Raw genomic sequence first — 20043 nt, forward strand, 5'->3', positions numbered from 1 at the left:
CCATCCTCTCTATCATCTCCATCCTTTCCATCATCTCCATAATCTCCATCCTTTCCATCATCTCCATAATCTCCATCATCTCCATCCTTTCTATCATCTCCATCATCTCCATCCTCTCCATCATCTCCATCCTCTCCATCATCTCCATCATCTCCATCCCCTCCATCATCTCCATTCTCTCCATCATCTCCATCCTCTCCATCATCTCCATAATCTCCATCATCTCCATCATCTCCGTCCTCTCCATAATCTCCATCATCTCCATCCTTTCCATCATCTCCATAATCTCCATCATCTCCATCATCTCCGTCCTCTCTCTCATCTCCATCATCTCCATCCTTTCCATCATCTCCATAATCTCCATCCTTTCCATCATCTCCATAATCTCCATCATCTCCATCATCTCCATCCTTTCATCATCTCCATCCTCTCCATCCTCTCCATCATCTCCATCCTTTCCATCATCTCCATCATCTCCAAAATCTCCATCATCTCCATCATCTCCATCATCTCCATCCTCTCCATCATCTCCATCCTCTCCATCATCTCCATCCCCTCCATCATCTCCATTCTCTCCATCCTCCATATCTCAATCCTCTCTCTCATCTCCATCATCTCCATCCTTTCCATCATCTCCATAATCTCCATCCTTTCCATCATCTCCATAATCTCCATCATCTCCATCCTTTCATCATCTCCATCCTCTCCATCCTGTCCATCATCTACATTCTTTCCATCATCTCCATCATCTCGATCATCTCCATCATCTCCATCCTCTCCATCATCTCCATCCTCTCCATCATCTCCATCATCTCCATACTCTCCATCATCTCCGTCCTCTCCATCATCTCCATCCCCTCCATCATCTCCATCCTCTCCATTCTCTCCATCCTCTCCATCATCTCCATAACCTCCATCATCTCCATCATCTCCGTCCTCTCCATAATCTCCATAATCTCCATCATCTGCATCATCTCCATCCTCTCCATCATCTCCATCATCTCCATCATCTCCATCATCTCCATTATCTCCATCATCTCCATTCTCTCCATCCCCTCCATCATCTCCATTCTCTCCATCATCTCCATCATCTCAGTCCTCTCCATTCTCTCCATTATCTCCATCATCTCCATTCTCTCCATCCCCTCCATCATCTCCATCATCTCCATCATCTCCATCCTCTCCATCATCTCCATTATCTCCATCATCTCCATTCTCTCGATCCCCTCCATCATCTCCATTATCTCCATCATCTCCATCATCTCCGTCCTCTCCATTCTCTCCATCCTCTCCATCATCTCCATCCTCGCCATCCTCTCCATGACCTCCATCCTCTCCATCCCCTCCATTATCTCCATCATCTCCATCCTGTCCATCATCTCCATCATCTCCATCATCTCCATCCTCTCCATCATCTCCATCCTCTCCATCATCTCCATCATCTCCATCCTTTCCATAATCTCCATCATCTCCATCCCCTCCATCATCTCCATCATCTCCATCCTCTCCATCATCTCCATCATCTCCATCATCTCTATCATCTCCATCCTCTCCATCATCTCCATCGTCTCCATCATCTCCATCATCTCCATCCTCTCCATAACCTCCATCCTCTCCATCATCTCCATCCTCTCCATCATCTCCATCCTCTCCATCCCCTCCATCCTCTCCATCATCTCCATCATCTCCATCCTCTCCATAATCTCCATCATGTCCATCCTCTCCATCCTCTCCATCCTTTCAATTATCTCCATCATGTCCATCATGTCCATCCTCTCCATCCTCTCCATCCCCTCCATTATCTCCATCATCTCCATCCTGTCCATCATCTCCATCATCTCCATCATCTCCATCCTCTCCATCATCTCCATCCTCTCCATCATCTCCATCATCTCCATCCTTTCCATAATCTCCATCATCTCCATCCCCTCCATCATCTCCATCATCTCCATCCTCTCCATCATCTCCATCATCTCCATCATCTCTATCATCTCCATCCTCTCCATCATATCCATCGTCTCCATCATCTCCATCATCTCCATCCTCTCCATAACCTCCATCCTCTCCATCATCTCCATCCTCTCCATCATCTCCATCCTCTCCATCCCCTCCATCCTCTCCATCATCTCCATCATCTCCATCCTCTCCATAATCTCCATCATGTCCATCCTCTCCATCCTCTCCATCCTTTCAATTATCTCCATCATGTCCATCATGTCCCTCCATCCTCTCCATCCTTTCAATTATCTCCATCATGTCCATCATCTCCATCCTCTCCATCCTCTCCATCCTTTCCATCATCCCCATCATCTCGTACCATCGCCCCATGATGATGTCAGTGGATGGCGTCACTCGCCCGAGTGTGTTCTCGAATCCGCGTGCTCCTCTGCTCCCTGCCTCTCGGTGCCATGCCAAGCGTTGCGTCTCCCCCTGCTTCTTTGCGCAATTGCTTAGTTGTGTTGTTCCACGTCTTGTCGGGGTGACCGAGGTGCGGCCTCGCTCTCGTAGAGACACAGAGTGGGAGAGTCGGAGGGAGGATGACTCGGAGGCGCCAGCCGAAGGAGCCACAGACGAGCAGGAAGGCAGCAGCAGCACAGCCGTGATCAGCAGACACCACCAACAATTTCCCAAGCTCTGCGGTCCTCTATACATTAAGATATGTTCAGCCAAGTCATGGTGAGTGTTATACCCGGGGGAAATCCTCGCGTGCCAGTGATGGGGAAATACTCTCTCCCACGCAGACGGGAACCACGAGTCCACAACTCAGCTCCGCCACATTCCCCTGGCGAACCGTGGCTTTGATCTCGGGGCCGTGACTGTGCCCCTGCTGCTCACGAGAGCCCGTCACCATCACCACCACAATCATCATCACCAGCAGTATCACTTCTCCCATCAGCATCATCATTAACACTGCTGTGCGGAGCCCTGTCATCACCCCCGCTGTCTATCCCCCCACCCCACCCACCACTTCCCTCCGCCAGGCGTCGTGAGATTAATTTTCTTTGTGCGGCGGTGGCATTCCCGGAGAGACAAAGGCGGCGGGGTCCATCCAGAAGTCATGGAGACGGGGTGGGGGGGGGGGGTCCACCCGCTTGGGGGGCGCGAGGTGCCGCGTTCACAATGCGCGCTCCGTCTCCCGGGGGGCCGTCCCTCCCCCGCCCCCCCCCGCCACCCCCCGCCCCCCTGCGTTAGCGAGAGCGACTGACAGCTGACAACTTAATTCCGAGATGGGAGAGAGAAGAGACAGCGAGCGAGCGTGCGGGAGACAGTAGGGGAGAGAGTGAAATAAAGAAAGAAGATGGGAGAGAGAAAATGCGTTCGTGATGAGGCGAGAGGAAAAGAGAGAGTATGAGAGTGCGGGAGAGAGAGAGAGAGAGAGGGGGGAGAGAGAACGCGGGAGAGATATAGTAGAGCGAATGGGAGAGTGCGAGAGAGAGAGAGCGAAAGGGAGTGGGAAATGGATGGACAGAAAGAGTTTGGGAGTGAGGGAGATGGTGAGAAAGAGAGAGAGTTGGAGATGGGGGGGGGGGGAAGGAGAGTACGGGGAGCTCGTAACGAGGAGATTTACGGGGGAGTCCCCCAATCTGTTCCTGCGCGAGTGAGAAACGAGGAGCGGAACGAGGGGTCCGTGGCGCTCCCCGTGAGCCCCTCTCCCCCGCATCGCCCTCTCTGCCGCCACCTCCCTGTCCCCAGGCACTCGCAGCCCTGGCTGCAGAGTTGGGAGTCGACCTGTGCTCCTCACTGTGCCCACTTTATGCTTTTTTTGCCGCCCAGCGTTCCGCTCGTAGTTGTGAGCCTCACTCCTCCCCCCTGCGTACGTTGAACTTCTTTCGCGCCGTACGCAGCCAACCGTGCTAATCGGAGGCGCGAGGGAAGTTGGAGGCGACTGCCTCCAACTTCCCAAGAGCATCCTCCACCATCCTTCACCATCCTCCACCAGCGAGTCCGATCTTGACACCGCTGGTACCGATCATCAGGCATGTCCGCTCAGCTCCACATCCTGGTCGTGATCACACCGCCCCGGTATTGGAACTCCTCCATTCTCTCCACAACTGTCCCATTGCTCCGTGTGGAGATGAGTGACTAGAGTGTTCGATGGCACAAAATACCCCGGCTGGTTGCTCTGTCCGAGTTGGACTTCGTGGCCCCCCTTGACGGCCTCCTTCCGTATCCTTCGGGACCTGTCCTGTGGTCCGGGCAGCGGTAATGATGTCACTTGGGGCGGTCAGTGCGCTCGGGAGGTCATCTCTGCCCGGCGCTCTACCTCATCCCAAGCTCTGGATCGCGCTTCACACGTCCTCGACAGACGTCACGTGCTTCACACACACGCACAGGTAAAGATCCCCGTATATCCTGAATAGACTGTTGGGGCAAGTGCTGTTAGCGAGCACCTATGAAGGCCGACACGGTACACGAGGGGGTGGGTGGCCAGCACCACGCCCGGCCGCCTTTGTCTCCCTAGTGGCGATGTTTACACACCGCACCAGGTACTCATTTGAGTGTTGGCCGTGAGCGGGAATCGAACTCGGGCCGGCGGGTTCGTAGCGCAGCGCGCTAACCGCTACACTACCGCTCCCCAGCACCACACTCCCACACACTCAACGCGCGTGCCAACAGCTGTGAATCGCGACCTCTAGTGGCTGTCGCTGTGGTCTGGTCTCGCGGTGAGGACTAAGGGGATTCATTCATGGGGAGGCGGTGGGGGACGAAGCGGGGAGGCGGTGGGAGACGAAGCGGGGAGGCGGTGGGGGACGAAGCGGGGAGGCGGTGGGAGACGAAGCGGGGAGGCGGTGGGGGACGAAGCGGGGAGGCGGTGGGGGACGAAGCGGGTCATTGGTCCCACGCCACCAGCCCGACCCCTCCCTCCCTCTCGCTCTCCCCGCGTGCGCGCTCGCTCGCCCGTCTAATGTCATCGACGCGGCTCCGATGCAAATGAAGTAATTTTCTGCAGCACGAGCCGCTATTGTGGGGAATTAAAAGTGGTGGCTGACGGGGCGGGGGAGGACGGGGGGGGGGGAAGGGGATAAGGGCGGGGGGGGGGGCATGGGAGGATGAGTGGCCGTGTCGGTTGTGCTGTATTTATAGTGGAGCTGGTGGTGGAATTTGTGAATGTGGGCACCAGTGGTGGTGTTGGTTGTGGTGGTAATGGTTGCAATGGTGGTGTTTTTTTAAACACTTCCTATTGGTCAAACATGGTTTGTACGCTGATGATCTGGTAGCTGCTGCTCACTCTGCGGATGAGTTGGTGCTAAACCTGGAGCGTGCCACGAAGAGATGGGGCCTGACTATCAGCCCGACAATAACACAGCACCTGCCTGGGTATTATGTGCCATCAAAAATACCACCCCTCCACGTTCCACGAGTAATGGGGCAGTTATGGAGAGAGTGGAAGCGTTCCCGTACCTGGGCAGTCTGCTTATGACCAGCTCCGGTTTGGCAGTAGAGGTCTCAATCCGAATAAGTCGAGCGGTATTATATTTGCATCAGCTGCGTAACGCTGTGTGGGAAGCTACCTGGTCTGTCGCTCCACACGAAGCTCCGGGTCTTCTCGGCCACAGTTATGCCTTCCTTTTGCTGGCAAAAAATGGACCCCTATAAAAGAACATCTGAACAGCTTTGGAAATTCAGGCTGGCCTGCCTACGAACCATTACGGGTTTAACAAGGTTAGATTATTTAAGCTCACAAATCCTGAAAGGTCTGGACACAGTCCCATCATCAGTTAGCTACTCCAGCTGACGAGGCTGCGTTAGCTGACTCATGTAGCACGTATGCCCAGCCACCGCATGCCTAAACACCTTTTTTTGCCGGATAAAGGGGGCTAAACGGGCGCGGCACGGGCTAGAGAAGAGATGGAGTGATGTGGTACAGGAGGACGTGGAGCTGAGTGGACTTGTCGATGACCGGTACCAGCAGTGTCAAGATCGGCCTCTGTGGAGGAGGCTCGTGAAGGATGCTACTGGGCAGTTGGAGGCAGTCGCCCTCCAAAAACAACGGAGGGCGGAGGAGCGACGCTCACAACAGCGAGCGGAGCGCCGGGTGGCTAAAGCACAGCAGGTTGGCACAGTAGGGGGCACAGGTGGTGCATCAGCCAGTCATCTCAGTCAGTCGACCCGTGGCACCTGGGTCTGCCCCGTGACCTCCTGCCAGCGGGCGTTCGACACTTCACGTGGCCTCAGGGTGCACATAGCCTGGCACAAGCGTCGTGGTGACGTCACCGCCACTTAGTGGCGAATGGCGGTTGTTGTTGTTGTTGTTGGTTGTGTGAGTGGTTGTGAGTGTGGTTGTGTGTGTGGTTGTGTGAGTGGTTGTGTGTGTGGTTGTGTGTGTGGTTGTGTGTGAGTGGTTGTGAGTGTGGTTGTGTGTGTGTGAGTGTGTGAGTGGTTGTGTGTGTGGTTGTGTGTGTGGTTGTGTGTGTGTGTGAGTGTGTGAGTGGTTGTGTGTGTGGTTGTGTGAGTGGTTGTGTGTGTGTGGTGTGTGTGTGAGTGGTTGTGTGTGTGGTTGCGTGTGTGTGTGAGTGGTTGTGTGTGTGGTTGTGTGTGTGTGAGTATGTGAGTGGTTGTGTGAGTGGTTGTGTGTGTGTGGTGTGTGTGAGTGGTTGTGTGTGTGGTTGTGTGTGGTTGTGTGAGTGTGTGAGTGGTTGTGTGTGTGGTTGTGATAGTGGTTGTGTGTGAGTGGTTGTGTGTGTGGTTGTGTGTGGTTGTGTGAGTGTGTGAGTGGTTGTGTGTGTGGTTGTGATAGTGGTTGTGTGTGTGGTTGTGTGTGAGTGGTTGTGTGTGAGTGGTTGTGTGTGAGTGGTTGTGTGAGTGGTTGTGTGTGTGTGTGGTGTGTGAGTGGTTGTGTGTGTGGTTGTGTGTGTGTGGTTGTGTGAGTGGTTGTGTGTGTGGTTGTGTGTGTGGTTGTGTGTGTGTGATAGTGGTTGTGGTTGTGTGTGAGTGGTTGTGTGTGTGTGTGGTGTGTGTGGTTGTGTGATAGTGGTTGTGTGAGTGGTTGTGTGTGAGTGGTTGTGTGTGTGTGGTTGTGTGTGAGTGGTTGTGTGTGATTGTGTGGTTGTGTGAGTGGTTGTGTGTGATAGTGGTTGTGTGTGTGGTTGTGTGTGAGTGGTTGTGTGTGTGTGTAGTTGTGTGGCGGTGATGTAGTGTGGGTCTCAGTCTAACCCCCCCTCCCCCCGTCATTAAACGACCCCCACTTAAATTGCCTCGTGGCCGCGCGACAAGTGGCAATTAGGCGTGAGAAACCATTTCCAATCTGTTATTTTTTATTATTTTTTATTAATATTCTCATTTTTATATCTTTGCGGACAAACAATCCCATCGCCTGCGTGCGGCGCACGCGAATTCTCCCCATCCCTCAGCCCTCTCTCCATTAAACCTCTCCTCCTCCTCGTCTCCTCCTCCTCCTCGTCTCCTCCTCTCCTCCTTCATCTGTCTGCAGCCGGGGCAGCAGCAACCGGGGTGGGGTGGGGGGGGCAGCGGGCGGGAGGTCGCGAGTTCAAATTGAGTCCCGTCTGGTTGTGAGGTTGACGCTCGACTCAGCCCATCATCATTTTCATTTTACCTTGCGTCCAGGGACGATAAAATGAGCACCACTTTGTGCGGAATTTAAGAACAGTTGTCCGATGGATAGACTAGTCCCCACCCCCACTCCCCGCCATAGGAATGTGGAATTCTCACCACTGGCTCTACGGGCTGTAAACGGGAGGCCAGCACTATTCTGTCTGACTCAACATCTTCACGTGATGCAGTGGTCAGCAGCAGCTGCGCTCTGGACTCGCCGTCCTCCAGGTCGTCAGTCTGATGCTATCTCCCGGCGCCGCATTTGAAACCAAGGGCCACGTTTCTCAATCGGCCCACCACAGGCAAGTCCACCTGGAGGTCGCGCGTGGTGCCGGCGGTGCCGCTTCTGACGCAGTTGGTGCACGTGGCGCTTTGTGTGTCCCGCGCATGTCTCTCGGTGAATTCGCGACCAACGTGCGACTGGAATCGGTCGACCGTTCTTCACTTTCTGAACCGGTAACCGATTCTGAAAACGGTTACCAGTTGCCGTTTAACAACCCTACTTCATACACGTGCGCGTGTCTTCGTACGTTATTCTTCATTACTTGGTTGTATGGGGTGGCGGAGGGTTCATGAAGCACAATTTCCGCACGTGACCTGGCACGTGGCGCTGTGCGTCTCTGACATCTCTCCGTGCACAGCGCAAAGTCGTGCCGAGCGTGGCAGTGAAGTCGTCAATATTAACTCGTCACACAACCCGGCTTCTCCCCATCTCGGGCGCTTCACGTCAAGACGACACGGGACATTCTACTCATCCCATCAGCCACTGCTGAGCAATCTCAGCAACGTTGGTTGGTTCGTCACGAGCAAAACTCTGGACCGGTTTCAACATTCAGCGTCTCATCAGCAGACGCAGCTCCTACTGCTGCCTCTGGAGGAGCTCCATGCGACGCTTCGTAGTCTCAAGCAAAGAGCCACATCGCCCCCCCGTGGACACCACGCAGCACAACGGCGCCACCACCAACACCACCACCATGCACTACATCACATTAGCACATTGCCTCAACCATCACTTACTACATCAGCCATGACTTCAACCATCACCTCCCCCCCCACACCTCTCCCATCACCTTATGTACACACACACGTGTACACAAAGACAAAGATACCCCTATAGCCTTAACAGACTGTTGGGGCAAGTGCTGTTAGCGAGCACCAATGAAGGCCGGTACGGTACACGAGGGGGTGGGTGGCCAGCACCACGCCCGACCGCCTTTGTCTCCCCAGTGGCGATGTTTACACACCGCACCAGGTACTCATTTGAGGCTGAGTCGGCCTAAGGGAGGAGGCCCAGGGCCGGTTCAGAGAATCGTCACCGGTGTTGGTGGTCGTGAGAGGGAATGAACCCCGGGTCGCCGGGTTCGGAGTGCAGCGAGCTAACCGCTACACTACCGCTCCCCGCACGCGTGTACACTCACACACGCGTGTACACTCACACACGCGTGTACACACACACAGGAGCAAACACACGCGTGTACACTCACACACGCGTGTACCCACACACACAGGAGCAAACACACGTGTGTACACACACACACACACACGTGTAGACACACACACGCGTGCACACACACACAGGTACATACACACGCGTGTACACACACGCAGGTACACACACGCGTGTACACACACGCAGGTACACACACACGCGTGTACACACATGGGACCCATCCCAGTGTGTCGCGAGGTCACGTGTTTTAGGTGACACCACATGTGACCTTTAGACTGCGCCGGGCGGTAGGGTGAGGCGTAGTGGGTGAGCATGAGTGGGTGAGGGTGAGTAGGTGAGGGGTAGTGGGTGAGGGTGAATGGGTGAGGTTGAGTGGGTGAGGATGAGTAGGTGAGGGGTAGTGGGTGAGGGTGAGTGGGTGAGCATGAGTAGGTGAGGGTGAGTAGGTGAGGGGTAGTGGGTGAGGGATAGTGGGTGAGGGGTAGTGGGTGAGGGTGAGTGGGTGAGTGGGTGAGGGGTAGTGGGTGAGTGGGTGAGGGGTAGTGGGTGAGGATGAGTGGGTGAGGGTGAGTCGGTGAGGATGAGTGGGTGAGGGTGAGTGGGTGAGGATGAGTGGGTGAGGATGAGTGGGTGAGGGTGAGTGGGTGAGGGTGAGTGGGTGAGGGGTAGTAGGTGAGGGTGAGTGGGTGAGGGGTGAGTGGGTGAGGGTGAGTGGGTGAGGGTGAGTAGAGTGGGGGACGATGCCAACCCCAGCCGCAAGCGATGATGAAATTCTCGCGTGCAACTTTCATCAGATAACTGAGACCAGGCCACTTTAGGTTGGAATGGGGTCCTGGGTGTACACCCACCACCGGAGAGGAAGAATGGCAGGCGCATCTTACAGATGACTAGTCGATGGTCAGTGGGCAGATCAGCTCCACGGTAGGTCCTGGTGTCAAGGACATGGGCTCGTATCCGCTGGTCTGTCACTATGCAGTCCAGCAGATATTCTTGCTTGGACCCGGCATGCATCCATGATGTTGTGTGGATGCGCCGATGCCGGAACAGCGTGTTGGTAATTACAAGCCCATGGGCTGCACACAAATCTAGCAGCCTCCTACCGTTGTTATTGAGCTGATCTGGCCCATGCCCTCCAATCACTCCAGACCAGGTGCCAGCATCATGACCAACTCAGGCATTGAAGTCACCCAACAAGATGACTCTATCCCGAGGGGCCACTTTAGCCAGCACCTGTGACAGGAGGTCATAGAAGGCATCTGACTCATCGGCTTTGCCTGCATCCCTCCACGGATGTTCGTCTTCGGTGGGGCATAAGTAACCACGACCACCACTCCTCGCCTCGGGTTGATGGGAAGGCGAGCCCAAAGTAGCCTGGGGCTTACAGCTTCCCACACCTCACCGCCACTTACCCACGCCCCCTTTATTCTTTTGTTCAAAAGAAGAGCCACACCCTGTTGTTTGGCAGTCTGCTGCCCCGAGTAGAGGACTGTCCACCCCTCATGGTGGCAGGAGCCAGAACCGGTCCACCGGACCTCCTGAATGCCACAGAGATCCAGGCGGTACCAGTCCAGCTCCCGACAGAGGAGTGGCAGCCTCTCCTCCGCAGTGAGCGTTCGAAGATTCCACGTGGCCATCCGTAGTGGCTTTTCGTTGTTTCTGGAGGAGCCCCGAGGGTAGAGATTCAATCTCCTGGCTCTGCCAATTGGGGTTTGGCCAGGAGACGTCATAGACGCCTGTCCCCCCGGGGCCTCCAGCACAAGCTTATTAGTTAAATTTTGTATTCGTAGTTTAGTGGTAATTAATTGAAGGTGGAGGAGTTACCAGCCCCTCGCACCCGTCCAGAGCCCCCATTTAGCCACTGTGGTGGACACAGACGCCATGAGGGGAGGAGCTAATCGGAATTGGACCTCCCCCCACAGCACTGTCCACGACAGAGTTGCCCGTCCGGTACCGCGAGGAGGTAGGGGGTTGTTTTGCCGGGTGAGGGTGAGTGGGTGAGGGTGAGTGGGTGAGGATGAGTGGGTGAGAGTTTGTGGCTGAGGAGTAAGGGAAGAGGGGTAGATGGTGGGTGAGTGAGTGAGAGGCTGAGGGAGAGGGTGATTGAGTGAGAGGGAGAGAGGGTGAGTGAGTGAGTGAGGGGGAGAGAGGAGAGAGGGTGAGTGAGAGAGGGTGAGTGAGAGAGGGTGAGTGAGGGGGAGAGAGGAGAGAGGGTGAGTGAGAGGGAGAGGATGAGTAAGAGAGTGAGTGAGTGAGAGGGTGAGTGAGTGAGTGAGGTGCCGGACGGGCAACTCTGTCGTGGACAGCGCTGTGGGGGGAGTTCCAATTTTGATTGGCTCCTCCCCTCATGGCATATGTATCCACCACAGGGGCTAAACGGGGGCTCTGGACGGGTGCGAGGGGCTGGTAACCCCTCCACCTTCAATTAATTACCACAAAACCACGAATTAAACTGAAATATGTAACAACTAAGCTTGTGCCGGAGGCCCCGGGGGGCCAGGCGTCTATGACGTCTCCTGGCCAAACCCCAATTGGCGGAGCCAGGAGATTGAATACCTACCCTCGGGGCTACTCCAGAAACAACGAAAAGCCACTACGGGTGGCCACGTGGAATGTTCGAACGCTCACTGCAGAGGAGAGGCTGCCACTCCTCTGTCGGGAGCTGGACCGGTACCGCCTGGATCTATGCGGCATTCAGGAGGTCCGGTGGACCGGCTCTGGCTCCTGCCACCATGAGGGGTGGACAGTCCTCTACTCAGGGCAGCAGACTGCCAAACAACAGGGTGTGGGTCTTCTTTTGAACAAAAGAATGAAGGGGGCGTGGGAGCGTGGCGGTGAGGTGTGGGAAGCTGTAAGCCCCAGGCTACTTTGGGCTCGCCTTCCCATCAACCGGAGGCGAGGAATGGTGGTCGTGGTTACTTATGCCCCCACCGAAGATGAACATCCGTGGAGGGATGCAGGCAAAGCCGATGAGTCAGATGCCTTCTATGACCTCCTGTCACAGGTGCTGGCTAAAGTGGCCCCTCGGGATAGAGTCATCATGTTGGGTGACTTCAATGCCCGAGTTGGTCATGATACTGGCACCTGGTCTGGAGTGATTGGAGGGCATGGGCCAGATCAGCTCAATAACAACGGTAGGAGGCTGCTAGATTTTTGTGCAGCCCATGGGCTTGTAATTACCAACACGCTGTTCCGGCATCGGCGCATCCACACAACATCATGGATGCATGCCGGGTCCAAGCAAGAACATCTGCTGGACTACATAGTGACGGACCAGCGAATGCGAGCCCATGTCCTTGACACCAGGACCTACCGTGGAGCTGATCTGCCCTCTGACCATCGACTAGTCATCTGTAAGATGCGCCTGCCATTCTTCCACTCCGGTGGTGGGTGTACACCCAGGACCTCATTCCAACCTAAAGTGGCCTGGTCTCAGTTATCTGATGAAAGTTGCAAGCGAGAATTTCATCATCGCTTGCGGCTGGGATTGGCATCGTCCCCAACTCCTCCTGATGTCGAGGGTAAATGGGCAAGGTTTAGGACTGTGACTCATGCAGCTGCAATGGCTGCTTTGGGTACGCGGTCCAGACCTCCCCAGACACCCTGGATGACAGAGGAGTTGTTCAGGATGGTTGAGAAAAAGCGACAGGCCCACTGTCATCGGCTACAGAATCCCACGTCAGAGAATGAGGAGGCTTACCGCAGCCTTCGCTCGGAGGTTCGGAGAGCCGTGAGGCGCTGCAAGGATGGGTGGTGGTCGCGGGTTGCTGAGGAGATGGAGTCTGCCTCAGTGGCCCGTGATCACAAATCTCTATTTAACTCCATCAAAAAAGTAACCTGCAGCGCCACACCGATTACCATCATTAGGGGAAAAAACGGTGATCCAATTTCCGACCCTCAGGAACAGGTTCGCAGATTTGCTGAGCATTTCTGTGAGGTCCTGGGGGAGGGAAAATCCCTCAGCCAGGAAAACATCGTGGCACAAAGTGAGGATGACCCTGCTGAGGCTGCGGTGCCTCAAATATTGGATGAAGTCACCCCCTGTGAGTGGCTGGCTGAGGTGCCATCTGCTGAGGAAGTATTGAAGGCGATCCGGAGTCTGAGACCAGGAAAGGCAGCGGGCAGAGATGATCTCCCAAGCGAAATGCTGAGGGAGGGTGGCGTTTGTGCACAGACTGCCCTATATGACATCATAACAACAGTCTGGACCACTGGACGGGTTCCGCAGGATTGGAAGGATGCCCTGGTGGTCCCCCTTTTTAAGAAGGGGGACCGCACAGACTGTAACAACTACAGGGGCATCTCACTCCTCAGTGTGCCGGGAAAGGTCCTGGCAAGGATTATTCAGCATCGCCTTGCCAGGCACGCTGAGGAGAGGCTTGCGGAGCCCCAATGCGGTTTCAGGAAAGGGCGGTCCTGCACAGATGCCATATTTTCTGTCCGTCTGCTACAGCAGAGGTGTAGGGAATTCCAACAAGACCTACATCTCTGCTTTATTGACTAGGGAATTCCAACAAGACCTACATCTCTGCTTTATTGACCTGGTCAAGGCCTATGATACCATCAGTAGGCCTGGGCTCTGGGTCGTTCTTCGTGCTTTTGGAGTACCTGACCCTCTGCTCACGATCATTAAGGACCTTCATGATGGTGAGCGGGCCCGGGTAAAACTTCGTGGCCGGGAGTCAGAGCCATTCCCTGTACACCTTGGGGTGCGACAGGGATGTCCTCTGGCTCCCACATTATTTAACATCTATTTTGACCACGTAGTTCGTGAAGCCTTCAATAGCTGTACCGGGGGAATCTCCATATGGTACAGATATAATGGGAGGCTAATCGATGCCCGGGTGCGGTCAAGGGATGGCTCCATATTGCTCAACCACGTTATGTATGCTGATGACTTGGTAATAGCTGCTCAGTCAGAGGAGGAGTTGGAGACGCTGCTGCTGAGACTGGAGCGTGCCACTAAGAGGTGGGGCCTTACCATCAGCCCCACCAAAACTAAGCACCTGCCTGGGTATTTTGTACCATCGGACACTCCACCCCCACAACTCCCAATCGGTGATGGGGCAGTTGTGGAGAGAGTGGAGAGTTTCCCATACCTGGGCAGTGTGCTTATGACTGGCTCCAGTTTAACAGCAGAGGTCTCACTCCGAATCAGTCGAGCGGCAATATCTTTTCATCGGCTGCGTAACGCTGTGTGGAAGCTACCTGGTCTGTCGCTCCGCATTAAGCTTCAGGTCTTCTCGGCCACGATCATTCCCTCCCTTCTCTACGCTTGCGAAACGTGGACCCCCCTAATGGAACATCTTCGCCGGTTAGAAACATTTAGGCTGACCTGCCTACGATCCATCATGGGTTTAACCAGACTGGATTGTGTGAGGAGCTCACAAATCCTTGAAAGATCTGGGCAGGGTCCCATCGGTGAGCTCCTCCGGCAGGCAAGGCTGCGATGGCTGGGTCATGTAGCCCGCATGCCCAGCCACCGCATGCCGAAACAGCTTTTGTTTGGCCGGATTGAGGGGGCTAAGCGGGCGCGGCACGGGCTAGAGAAGAGATGGAGTGATGTGGTACAGGAGGACGTGGAGCTGAGTGGACTTGCCGATGACTGGTACCAGCGGTGTCAAGATCGGCCTCTGTGGAGGAGGCTCGTGAAGGATGCTACTGGGCAGTTGGAGGCAGTCGCCCTCCAACAACAACGGAGGGCGGAGGAGCGACGCTCACAACAGCGAGCGGAGCGCCGGGTGGCTAAAGCACAGCAGGTTGGCACAGTAGGGGGCACAGGTGGTGCATCAGCCAATCATCTCAGTCATCTCAGTCAGTCGACCCGTGGCACCTGGGTCTGCCCCGTGAGTTCGACACTTCACGTGGCCTCAGGGTGCACATAGCCTGGCACAAGCGTCGTGGTGACGTCACCGCCACTTAGTGGCGAATGGCGGTTGTTGTTGTTGTTGAGGGGGAGAGAGGGAGGGAGGGTGAGAGTGAGTGAGAGGGTGAGTGAGAGAGTGAGTGAGTGAGAGGGTGAGTGAGTGAGAGGGTGAATGAGTGAGGGGGAGAGGGTGAGGGAGTGAGGGTGAGTGAGGGTGAGTGAGTGAGGGTGAGTGAGTGAGGGTGAGTGAGTGGACCGGTAGTGTAGCGGTTAGCGCGCTGCGCTATGAACCTGGCGACCCGGGTTCGATTCCCGCTCACGGCCAACACCAGTGACGATTATCTGAACCGGTCCCGGGCCTCCCCTAGGTCGACTCAGCCTTAAATGAGTACCTGGTGCGGTGTGTAAACATTGCCACTAGGGAGACAAAGGCGGTCGGGCGTGGTGCTGGCCACCCACCCCCTCGTGTACCGTTCCGGCCTTCATAGGTGCTCGCTAACAGCACTTGCCCCTACAGTCTGTTCAGGCTATATGGGGGATCTTTGTCTTTATCTTTGTGAGTGACTGAGTGACTGAGTGACTGAGTGACTGAGTGACTGAGTGACTGAGTGACTGAGTGACTGAGTGACTGAGTGACTGAGTGACTGAGTGACTGAGTGACTGAGTGACTGAGTGACTGAGTGACTGAGTGACTGAGTGACTGAGTGACTGAGTGACTGAGTGACTGAGTGACTGAGTGACTGAGTGACTGAGTGACTGAGTGACTGAGTGACTGAGTGACTGAGTGACTGAGTGACTGAGTGACTGAGTGACTGAGTGACTGAGTGACTGAGTGACTGAGTGACTGAGTGACTGAGTGACTGAGTGACTGAGTGACTGAGTGACTGAGTGACTGAGTGACTGAGTGACTGAGTGACTGAGTGACTGAGTGACTGAGTGACTGAGTGACTGAGTGACTGAGTGACTGAGTGACTGAGTGACTGAGTGACTGAGTGACTGAGTGACTGAGTGACTGAGTGACTGAGTGACTGAGTGACTGAGTGACTGAGTGACTGAGTGACTGAGTGACTGAGTGACTGAGTGACTGAGTGACTGAGTGACTGAGTGACTGAGTGACTGAGTGACTGAGTGACTGAGTGACTGAGTGACTGAGTGACTGAGTGACTGAGTGACTGAGTGACTGAGTGACTGAGTGACTGAGTGACTGAGTGACTGAGTGACTGAGTGACTGAGTGACTGAGTGACTGAGTGACTGAGTGACTGAGTGACTGAGTGACTGAGTGACTGAGTGACTGAGTGACTGAGTGACTGAGTGACTGAGTGACTGAGTGACTGAGTGACTGAGTGACTGAGTGACTGAGTGACTGAGTGACTGAGTGACTGAGTGACTGAGTGACTGAGTGACTGAGTGACTGAGTGACTGAGTGACTGAGTGACTGAGTGACTGAGTGACTGAGTGACTGAGTGACTGAGTGACTGAGTGACTGAGTGACTGAGTGACTGAGTGACTGAGTGACTGAGTGACTGAGTGACTGAGTGACTGAGTGACTGAGTGACTGAGTGACTGAGTGACTGAGTGACTGAGTGACTGAGTGACTGAGTGACTGAGTGACTGAGTGACTGAGTGACTGAGTGACTGAGTGACTGAGTGACTGAGTGACTGAGTGACTGAGTGACTGAGTGACTGAGTGACTGAGTGACTGAGTGACTGAGTGACTGAGTGACTGAGTGACTGAGTGACTGAGTGACTGAGTGACTGAGTGACTGAGTGACTGAGTGACTGAGTGACTGAGTGACTGAGTGACTGAGTGACTGAGTGACTGAGTGACTGAGTGACTGAGTGACTGAGTGACTGAGTGGGTGAGTGACTGAGTGGGTGAGAGAATGAGGGTGAGTGAGTGACTGGGTGAGTGAGGGTGAGTGAGTGTGAGTGAGGGTGAGTGAGTGTGAGTGAGGGTGAGTGAGTGTGAGTGAGGGTGAGTGAGTGTGAGTGAGTGTGAGTGAGGGTGAGTGAGTGTGAGTGAGTGTGAGTGAGTGTGAGTGAGGGTGAGTGAGGGTGAGTGAGTGTGAGTGAGTGTGAGTGAGGGTGAGTGAGTGTGAGTGAGTGTGAGTGAGTGTGAGTGAGTGTGAGTGAGTGTGAGTGAGTGTGAGTGAGTGAGGGTGAGTGAGTGTGAGTGAGTGAGGGTGAGTGAGTGTGAGTGAGTGTGTGTGAGTGTGAGTGAGTGAGGGTGAGTGAGGGTGAGTGAGTGTGAGTGAGGGTGAGTGAGTGAGTGAGAGGGTGAGTGAGTGAGGGTGAGTGGGTGAGAGGGTGAGTGAGTGTGAGTGAGTGTGAGTGAGGGTGAGTGAGGGTGAGTGAGGGTGAATGAGTGTGAGTGAGTGTGAGTGAGTGTGAGTGAGTGAGGGTGAGTGAGTGTGAGTGAGTGTGAGTGAGTGAGGGTGAGTGTGAGTGAGTGTGAGTGAGTGTGAGTGAGTGTGAGTGAGGGTGAGTGAGTGTGAGTGAGTGTGAGTGAGTGAGGGTGAGTGTGAGTGAGTGGGTGAGAGGGTGAGTGAGTGTGAGTGAGTGTGAGTGAGGGTGAGTGAGGGTGAGTGAGGGTGAGTGAGTGTGAGTGAGTGTGAGTGAGTGTGAGTGAGTGAGGGTGAGTGAGTGTGAGTGAGTGTGAGTGAGGGTGAGTGTGAGTGAGTGTGAGTGAGTGTGAGTGAGTGTGAGTGAGGGTGAGTGAGTGTGAGTGAGTGTGAGTGAGTGAGGGTGAGTGTGAGTGAGTGTGAGTGAGTGTGAGTGAGTGTGAGTGAGTGAGGGTGAGTGAGTGTGAGTGAGTGTGAGTGAGTGAGGGTGAGTGAGTGTGAGTGAGTGTGTGTGAGTGTGAGTGAGTGAGGGTGAGTGAGGGTGAGTGAGTGTGAGTGAGGGTGAGTGATTGAGGGTGAGTGGGTGAGAGGGTGAGTGAGTGTGTGAGGGTGAGTGAGTGAGAGGGTGAGTGAGTGAGGGTGAGTGGGTGAGAGGGTGAGTGAGTGTGTGAGGGTGAGTGAGTGAGTGAGAGGGTGAGTGAGTGAGTGAGAGGGTGAGTGAGTGAGGGTGAATGAGTGAGTGAGGGTGAGTGAGTGAGGGGGTGAGTGAGTGAGGGTGAGTGAGTGAGAGGGTGAGTGAGTGAGAGGGTGAGTGAGTGAGAGGGTGAGTGAGTGAGAGGGTGAGTGAGTGAGAGGGTGAGTGAGTGAGAGGGTGAGTGAGGGTGAGTGAGTGAGAGGGTGAGTGAGGGTGAGTGAGTGAGAGGGTGAGTGAGTGGGGTGAGTGAGTGAGAGGGTGAGTGAGGGGATGAGTAATGGTGGTGTGAGGGTGAGTGAGTGAGAGGGGGAGTGAGTGAGGGTGAGTGAGTGAAGGTGAGTGAGTGAGGGTGAGTGAGTGAGTGAGGGTGAGTGAGTGAGGGTGAGTGAGTGAGTGGGTAAGTGAGTGAGGGTGAGTGAGTGAGAGGGTGAGTGAGGGTGAGTGAATGAGAGGGTAAGTGAGTGAGTGAGGGTGAGTGAGTGAGGGTGAGTGAGTGAGGGTGAGTGAGTGAGAGGGTGAGTGAGTGAGGGTGAGTGAGAGGGTGAGTGAGTGAGGGTGAGTGAGTGAGAGGGTGAGTGAGGGTGAGTGAGTGAGGGTGAGTGAGTGATGGTGAGTGAGTGTGGGTGAGTGAGTGATGGTGAGTGAGTGAGGGTGAGTGAGTGAGATGGTGAGTGAGTGAGTGAGGGTGAGTGAGTGTGAGCGGAGGGTGAGTGAGGGTGAGTGAGTGATTGAGGGTGAGTGAGTGAGGGTGAGTGAGTGAGTGAGGGTGAGTGAGTGAGAGGGTAAGTGAGTGAGGGTGAGTGAGTGAGGGTGAGTGGGTGAGGGTGAGTGAGTGTGTGAGGGTGAGTGAGAGGGTGAGTGAGTGAGGGTGAGTGAGAGGGTGAGTGAGTGAGAGGGTGAGTGAGTGAGAGGGTGAGTGAGTGAGGTTGAGTGAGTGAATGAGAGGTTGAGTGAGTGAGAGAGTGAGTGAGAGGGTGAGTGAGTGAGTGAGGGTGAGCGAGGGTGAGTGAGTGAGGGTGAGTGAGTGAGTGAGAGAGTGAGTGAGTGAGTGAGGGTGAGTGAGTGAGTGAGGGTGAGTGAGGGTGAGTGAGTGAGTGAGGGTGAGTGAGTGAGGGTGAGAGAGTGAGGGTGAGTGAGTGAGGGTGAGTGAGTGAGGGTGAGTGAGTGAGGGTGAGTGAGAGGGTGAGTGAGTGAGTGAGGGTGAGTGAGTGAGTGAGTGGTGAGTGAGTGAGGGTGAGTGAGTGAGGGTGAGTGAGGGTGAGTGAGTGAGACAGTGAGTGAGTGAGTGAGAGGGTGAGTGAGTGAGAGAGTGAGTGAGTGCGAGTGAGTGAGTGAGGGTGAGTGAGTGAGTGAGGGTGAGTGAGGGTGAGTGAGTGAGTGAGGGTGAGTGAGTGAGTGAGGGTGAGTGAGAGGGTGAGTGAGTGAGTGAGGGTGAGAGAGTGAGGGTGAGTTGAGTGAGGGTGAGTGAGTGAGGGTGAGTGAGGGGAGTGAGTGAGAGGGTGAGTGAGTGAGTGAGGGTGAGTGAGTGAGTGAGGGTGAGTGAGTGAGGGTGAGTGAGTGAGGGTGAGTGAGGGTGAGTGAGTGAGACAGTGAGTGAGTGAGTGAGAGGGTGAGTGAGTGAGAGAGTGAGTGAGTGCGAGTGAGTGAGTGAGGGTGAGTGAGTGAGACAGTGAGTGAGTGAGAGGGTGAGTGAGTGAGGGTGAGTGAGTGAGAGGGTGAGTGAGTGAGGGTGAGTGAGTGAGGGTGAGTGAGTGAGGGTGAGTGAGTGAGGGTGAGTGAGTGAGGGTGAGTGAGTGAGTGAGGGTGAGTGAGTGAGGGTGAGTGAGTGAGGGTGAGTGAGTGAGGGTGAGTGAGTGAGTGAGGGTGAGTGAGTGAGGGTGAGTGAGTGAGGGTGAGTGAGTGAGACGGTGAGTGAGTGAGGGTGAGTGAGTGAGGGGAGCGGTAGCGCTTAGCGCACTACGCTACAAACCCGGCGAGTTCAATTCCCGCTCACGGCCAACAGTGACGATTCCATGAACTGGTTCTGGACCTCCCCGAGGTCGACTCAGCCTCAAATAAGTTCCTGATGAGGTTGTAAACGTCGCCACATTGGGAGACAAAGGCGGCCGGGCGTGGTGCTGGCCACCCTCCCCTTCGTGT

The sequence above is a fragment of the Petromyzon marinus genome, chromosome 24, assembly GCF_048934315.1.
Source record: "Petromyzon marinus isolate PM22_M1 ecotype Great Lakes invasive population chromosome 24, UKy_Petmar_22M1.pri1.0, whole genome shotgun sequence".
Taxonomy (NCBI): Eukaryota; Metazoa; Chordata; class Hyperoartia; order Petromyzontiformes; family Petromyzontidae; genus Petromyzon; species Petromyzon marinus.